Here is an 8,598-nt window from a genome sequence, read left to right as displayed (position 1 = left end):
TCCCACTGGATGTCATAAGGTGAATGCACCAATTTGTAAGTCGCTCTGGATAAGAGCGTCTGCTAAATGACTTAAATGTAATGTAAATGGTATCTGTGAACCTCCATTACAGACAGACATGGTAGGCTACACCAGCTGGGCTTAGCACATGGATGGGTATCTGTGAACCTCCATTACAGGCTGACATGGTAGGCTACACCAGCTGGGCTTAGCACATGGATGGGTATCTGTGAACCTCCATTACAGGCTGACATGGTAGGCTACACCAGCTGGGCTTAGCACATGGATGGGTATCTGTGAACCTCCATTACAGACAGACATGGTAGGCTACACCAGCTGGGCTTAGCACATGGATGGGTATCTGTGAACCTCCATTACAGGCTGACATGGTAGGCTACACCAGCTGGGCTTAGCACATGGATGGGTATCTGTGAACCTCCATTACAGGCTGACATGGTAGGCTACACCAGCTGGGCTTAGCACATGGATGGGTATCTGTGAACCTCCATTACAGGCTGACATGGTAGGCTACACCAGCTGGGCTTAGCACATGGATGGGTATCTGTGAACCTCCATTACAGGCTGACATGGTAGGCTACACCAGCTGGGCTTAGCACATGGATGGGTATCTGTGAACCTCCATTACAGGCTGACATGGTAGGCTACACCAGCTGGGCTTAGCACATGGATGGGTATCTGTGAACCTCCATTACAGACAGACATGGTAGGCTACACCAGCTGGGCTTAGCACATGGATGGGTATCTGTGAACCTCCATTACAGGCTGACATGGTAGGCTACACCAGCTGGGCTTAGCACATGGATGGGTATCTGTGAACCTCCATTACAGGCTGACATGGTAGGCTACACCAGCTGGGCTTAGCACATGGATGGGTATCTGTGAACCTCCATTACAGGCTGACATGGTAGGCTACACCAGCTGGGCTTAGCACATGGATGGGTATCTGTGAACCTCCATTACAGACAGACATGGTAGGCTACACCAGCTGGGCTTAGCACATGGATGGGTATCTGTGAACCTCCATTACAGGCTGACATGGTAGGCTACACCAGCTGGGCTTAGCACATGGATGGGTATCTGTGAACCTCCATTACAGGCTGACATGGTAGGCTACACCAGCTGGGCTTAGCACATGGATGGGTATCTGTGAACCTCCATTACAGACAGACATGGTAGGCTACACCAGCTGGGCTTAGCACATGGATGGGTATCTGTGAACCTCCATTACAGGCTGACATGGTAGGCTACACCAGCTGGGCTTAGCACATGGATGGGTATCTGTGAACCTCCATTACAGGCTGACATGGTAGGCTACACCAGCTGGGCTTAGCACATGGATGGGTATCTGTGAACCTCCATTACAGGCTGACATGGTAGGCTACACCAGCTGGGCTTAGCACATGGATGGGTATCTGTGAACCTCCATTACAGACAGACATGGTAGGCTACACCAGCTGGGCTTAGCACATGGATGGGTATCTGTGAACCTCCATTACAGGCTGACATGGTAGGCTACACCAGCTGGGCTTAGCACATGGATGGGTATCTGTGAACCTCCATTACAGGCTGACATGGTAGGCTACACCAGCTGGGCTTAGCACATGGATGGGTATCTGTGAACCTCCATTACAGGCTGACATGGTAGGCTACACCAGCTGGGCTTAGCACATGGATGGGTATCTGTGAACCTCCATTACAGACAGACATGGTAGGCTACACCAGCTGGGCTTAGCACATGGATGGGTATCTGTGAACCTCCATTACAGGCTGACATGGTAGGCTACACCAGTTGGCACCGACCGATGCTGACTTCTTTTGGATGTCTTTTTTTGGTCCTGTTCAGGATCAGGTCTTTGTTTGAGAGGTCCAGCTGTGACATCATCTCTCAGCGCAGTCATCCCTCAGGGGGGTAAGAGAGAGAGGACGGTCTGTAGATTGATGGGTGGGACAGTCATCAATAGTTCTTAAGACATTGAGTGTGTGTGATTAGTATATGTCCCTTAATGGATCCTAAAGAAGAGCTCGTAATTCACTCCCAAATCAATAGGACATGTCAGGGGACATGTTCCTTTCATGTAGCCCAATGTCCATATGCATTTTTAATGGGCTTAATGCATTCCTCTCTATATATCAATAATATAGTCACACAATTGCTCTGCTTCAAATAGTCCTGATCAAATATCTAACAGTGTTTGGTTGGAAGCAGTTCTGTGGGAAAGTTACCAATACTGTAGAAAATGTATAAGGTTCTGTTAAAAATAACAGCATGTCAGGATCGTCGCATTGAGGAGACCAAAGCGCAGCGTGGTGTGAATGCATGATTTAATGAAAGACGGGAAAAACACGAAATACACTAAAACAAACAAACAAACAAGACGAACGTGACTGCTATCGAAACACTGTGCTAACATGCATCATAACATAGACAGTACAAAAACACATACATCACCCATGTCACACCCTGACCTAACCAAAATATATAAAGAAAACGAAGAATACTCAGGTCAGGGCGGGACAGTACCCCCCCCCCCCAAAAAAAAACCTAATCTAAAGGGGATGGTCCGGGTGGGCCTCTTTCACGGCTGCGGCTCGGGTGGCGCCACAGGAGCGGGGACCCTCGCAGCGGGCCCCGGATTGAAGATTATCGTAGAGGGCGCCAAAGGCGGAAAGGCGCCTCTGGACTGAGGAGCGACTCTGGCAGCTCCGGACAGGAGGGCGACTCTGGCAGCTCCGGACAGGAGGGAGACTCTGGCGGCTCCGGACAGGATGGAGACTCTGGCGGCTCCGGACAGGAGGGAGACTCTGGCGGCTCCGGACAGGAGGGAGACTCTGGTGGCTCCGGACAGGAGGGCGACTCCGGCATCGCCGGCGTGACAGGCGGCTCTGGTAGCTCCTGGCTGACTGACAGCTCTGGCAGCTCCTGGCTGGCTGACGGCTCTGGCAGCTCCTGGCTGGCTGACGGCTCTGGCAGCTCCTGGCTGACTGGCGGCTCTGCTGGATCCTGGCTGAATGGCGGCTCTGGACAGACTGGAGACTCTGGCGGCTCAGGACAGATGGGAGACTCTGGCAGCTTAGGACAGACGGGAGACTCTGGCGGCTCAGGACAGAAGGGGAGACTCTGGCGGCTAAAGACAGATGGGGGACTCTGGCGGCTCAGGACAGATGGGAGACTCTAGCAGCTCTGGGCAGGAGGAAGGCTCTGGCAGCGCTGGACAGGTGGGATCACCTGTAGGGATGAGACAGAGAGACAGCCTGGTGTGGGGGGCTGCCACCGGAGGGCTGGTGCATGGAGGTGGCACTGGATAGACCGGACCGTGCATGAGCACTGGAGCACTTGAGCACCGAGCCTGCCCAACCTTACCTGGTTGAATGCTCCCGGTAGCCAGGCCAGTGCGGCGAGGTGCAATATCCCGCACTGGACTGTGCTGGCGAACCGGGGACACCATGCGTAAGGCTGGTGCCATGTACGCCGGCCTGAGGAGACGCACTGGAGACCAGATGCGTAAGGCAGGCTTCATGGCACCTGGCTCGATTCCCACTCTAGCCCGGCCAATACGAGGAGCTAGAATGTACCACCCCGGGCTATGCACACGCATTGGGGACACCGTGCGCTCCACCGCACAACACGGTGCCTGCCCAGTCCCTCTCTCTCTCCGGTAAGCACGGGAAGTTGGCGCAGGTCTCCTACCTGGCTTCACCACACTCCCCGTGTGCCTCCCCCAATACATTTTTGGGGCTGCCTCTCTGGCTTCCAGCCACGCTGCCGTGCTGCCTCCTCATACCGGCGCCTCTCTGCTTTCGCTGCCTCCAGCTTTGCTTTGGGGCGCCGATATTCCCCTGGCTGTGCCCAGGGTCCTTCGCCGTCCAGGATCTCCTCCCAAGTCCACGAGTCCTGCATTCTTTGCCACTGCTGCTACTGGCCGTTACCACGCTGCTTGGTCCTTTGTTGGTGGGTGTTTCTGTCACGATCGTCGCATTGAGGAGACCAAAGCGCAGCGTGGTGTGAATGCATGATTTAATGAAAGACGGAAAAAACACGAAATACACTAAAACAAACAAACTAACAAGACGAAACTGACTGCTATCGAAACACTGTGGTAACATGCATCATAACATAGACAGTACAAAAACACATACATCACCCATGTCACACCCTGACCTAACCAAAATATATAAAGAAAACAAAGAATACTCAGGTCAGGGCGTGACACTGCAAAGAGAGAATAGAGGGTGGAAACAAAGTGGAATCAGTAAAGAAGTAACTTAGGTAATGTTATTGTTATTGTTATTGTTATTGTTATTGTTATTGTTATTGTTTTTGTTTTTGTTTTTGTTTTTGTTTTTGTTTTTGTTTTTGTTTTTGTTTTTGTTTTTGTTTTTGTTTTTGTTTTTGTTATTGTTATTGTTATTGTTATTGTTATTGTTCATGCTGATTTTATTGGAAATCTAATGTCAGGAAATGTACTGTTCTGGTGGAACGTGTGATGCGTTTTATCTCTACCTATAATTCATTACACACCCCTCCTCCTCCCAGACGCGCACACACACGCAGACACACGCACGCAGACACACACACATTCAGACATACACACATGCAGATACACACACATGCAGATATACACACACACATGCAGACACACACATGCATACACACACATGCAGACATACACACATGCAGACACAAACACACACAGACACACACGCACGCAGACACACACACACGCAGACACACACGCAGACACATACATGTAGGCACACACACCCAGACACACACATACGTACACACACACATATGCAGATGTAACCGATGTGAAATGGCTAGCTAGTTAGCAGGGTGCACGCTAATAGCGTTTCAATCGGTGACGTCACTCGCTCTGAGACCTTGAAGTAATTGTTCCCCTTGTTCTGCAAGGGCTGCGGCTTTTGTGGAGCGATGGGTAACGATGCTTCGAGGGTGGCTGTTGTCGATGTGTGCAGAGGGTCCCTGGTTCGAGCCCAGGTCGGGGCGAGGAGAGGGACGGAAGGTAAACTGTTACACTGACACACACACATATGCAGTCAGTCACATATTGATGGCATTATTATGAGCGGAACATTCCTGCTGTGGCAGAGATCCAGATCTGACTGAGACTCATCAATCATATATACACACGCGTACTCCTGGGAGACATGTCTGGGCCCTCTGGCTGCTGGGTCGCAGGTGTGGAGACTGAGGTAGAAAGTGGGAATTATTCCTCTTTCCTCTTTAAAGAGAAACAGCTCTCCCTCCCTCCCTCTGCGTTGAATACGCTCTATTTCCATCCACATTTCCTTCAGCTAATTTGAACACCACACTTCAAACGCTCACACACACATCTCCCTCTCACAATCTCACTACTCTCTCTCTCTCTCTCTCTCTCTCTCTCTCTCTCTCTCTCTCTCTCTCTCTCTCTCACACACACACACACACACACACACTCTCTCTCTCTCTCTCTCTCTCTCTCTCTCTCTCTCTCTCTCTCTCTCTCTCTCTCTCTCTCTCTCTCTCTCTCTCTCTCTCTCTCTCTCTCTCTCGCTCTCTCTGTCACACTCACACGCACACCCACACTCACACTCACACTCATACGCACACATACACACACACACGTAGACACATACATTCTTACCCTCTCCATCTCAAGTCTCTCAATAGGCCAAGAAGAGAATGTTGGCTATTATCTCTGCAGACTCTATTATCTCTGCAGACTCTATTATCTCTGCAGACTCTATTATCACTGCAGACTCTAGTATCACTGCAGACCCTATTATCACTGCAGACTCATAAGGTGAATGCACCAATTTGTAAGTCGCTCTGGATAAGAGCGTCTGTTAAATGACTTAAATGTAAATGTAAATGTATCACTGCAGACTCTATTATCACTGCAAACTCTAGTATCACTGCAGACTCTATTATCACTGCAGACTCTAGTTATCACTGCAGACCCTATTATCACTGCATACTCTAGTATCACTGCAGTCTCTATTATCACTGAATACTCTATTATCATTACAGACTATTATCACTGCAGACGCTATTATCACTGCAGACTCTATTATCACTGCAGACTCTATTATCACGACAGACCCTATTATCACTGCATACTATGTTATCACTGTATACCTTAATATCACTGCAGATCCTATTATCACTGCAAACTCTATTATCACTGCAGAACATATTATCACTACAGACCCTATTATCACTGCATACTATGTTATCACTGTATACCTTAATATCACTACAGACCCTATTATCACTGCATACTCTATTGTCACTGCATACTTTATTATCACTACAGACCCTATTATCACTGCAGACCCTATTATCACTGCATACTCTATTGTCACTGCATACTTTATTGTCACTACAGACCCTATTATCACTGCAGACCCTATTATCACTACAGACCCTATTATCACTGCAGACTCTATTGTCACTGCATACTTTATTGTCACTACAGACCCTATTATCACTGCAGACCCTATTATCACTGCATACTCTATTGTCACTGCATACTTTATTGTCACTACAGACCCTATTATCACTGCAGACTCTATTGTCACTGCATACTCTATTGTCACTGCATACTTTATTGTCACTACAGACCCTATTATCACTGCAGACCCTATTATCACTACATACCCTATTATCACTGCAGACTCTATTATCACTACAGACCCTATTATCACTGCAGACCCTATTATCACTACAGACTCTATTATCACTGCATACTTTATTATCACTGCAGACTCTATTATCACTGCATACTCTATTGTCACTGAATACTTTATTATCACTGCATACTCTATTATCACTGCAGACCCTATTATCACTACAGACCCTATTATCACTACAGACTCTATTATCACTGCATACTCTATTATCACTGCATACTTTATTATCACTGCAGACCCTATTATCACTACAGACTCTATTATCACTGCATACTTTATTATCACTGCAGACCCTATTATCACTACAGACTCTATTATCACTGCATACTCTATTATCACTGCAGACCCTATTATCACTACAGACCCTATTATCACTGCATACTCTATTGTCACTGCATACTTTATTATCACTACAGACCCTATTATCACTGCAGACCCTATTGTCACTGCATACTATATTGTCACTGCATACTTTATTGTCACTACAGACCCTATTATCACTGCAGACTCTATTGTCACTGCATACTTTATTGTCACTACAGACCCTATTATCACTGCAGACTCTATTGTCACTGCATACTTTATTGTCACTACAGACCCTATTATCACTGCATACTCTATTGTCACTGCATACTTTATTGTCACTACAGACCCTATTATCACTGCAGACCCTATTATCACTACAGACCCTATTATCACTGCAGACCCTATTATCACTACAGACCCTATTATCACTGCATACTCTATTATCACTACAGACCCTATTATCACTACAGACCTTATTATCACTGCAGACTCTATCACTGCATACTCTATTGTCACTGCATACTTTATTATCACTGCATACTCTATTATCACTGCAGACCCTATTATCACTACAGACTCTATTATCACTGCAGACCCTATTATCACTACAGCCTCTATTATCACTGCAGACCTTATTATCACTACAGACTCTATTGTCACTGCATACTTTATTATCACTACAGACCCTATTATCACTGCATACTCTATTGTCACTGCATACTTTATTATCACTACAGACCCTATTATCACTGCATACATTATTGTCACTGCATACTCTATTGTCACTGCATACTCTATTGTCACTACAGACCCTATTATCACTGCATACTCTATTGTCACTGCATACTTTATTATCACTACAGACCCAGTTATACAACATGGCTCCAAGTGCACAATTTTCCAGTTACAGTATGATGCCTTGGAGCCCCTAGTCCCATATCTGTGTGTGTGTGTGTGTGTGTGTGTGTGTGTGTGTGTGTGTGTGTGTGTGTGTGTGTGTGTGTGTGTGTGTGTGTGTGTGTGTGTGTGTGTGTGTGTGTGTGTGTGTGTGTGTGTGTGTGTGTGTTTTAACTCACTCTGAAAGATGAATCATTGTTTCAATAGTCAGGCTGTCATGCAGGTGAAAGAGGACCCAAAAGCGACTTAACAGAAACAGAGTTTATTCAAGTCCAAACAGAAAACGACAAATCCTGAATCCTTAACAGGAAATGTCCAAACAGGGAATAACAGAAATCCTCTAGTCTGTAGAGGGGAATAACAGGAGAAGCGGCCACAGACTGCAGGTCGCTTCGGGTAGGCGCAGGCCGTAGCTGACAGAGACACCTGCTCACACGCAGCATCTGATGAAGGCAAAAACACGACAGGACAGGGCGATACACAATCACAGCACGGTGAATTCTAAACAAGGAACCGACAGGACAGGAACGGAACACAAAGGAAGAAATAGGGACTCTAATCAGGGGAAAGGATCGGGAACAGGTGTGGGAAGACTAAATGATGATTAGGGGAATAGGAACAGCTGGGAGCAGGAACGGAACGATAGAGAGAAGAGAGAGCGAGAGAGTGAGAGAGGGAGGG

The sequence above is a fragment of the Oncorhynchus gorbuscha genome, linkage group LG23, assembly GCF_021184085.1.
Source record: "Oncorhynchus gorbuscha isolate QuinsamMale2020 ecotype Even-year linkage group LG23, OgorEven_v1.0, whole genome shotgun sequence".
Classification (NCBI taxonomy): domain Eukaryota; kingdom Metazoa; phylum Chordata; class Actinopteri; order Salmoniformes; family Salmonidae; genus Oncorhynchus; species Oncorhynchus gorbuscha.
The sequence above is the reverse complement of the archived record's forward strand: the minus strand, read 5'-3'. Positions refer to the sequence as shown.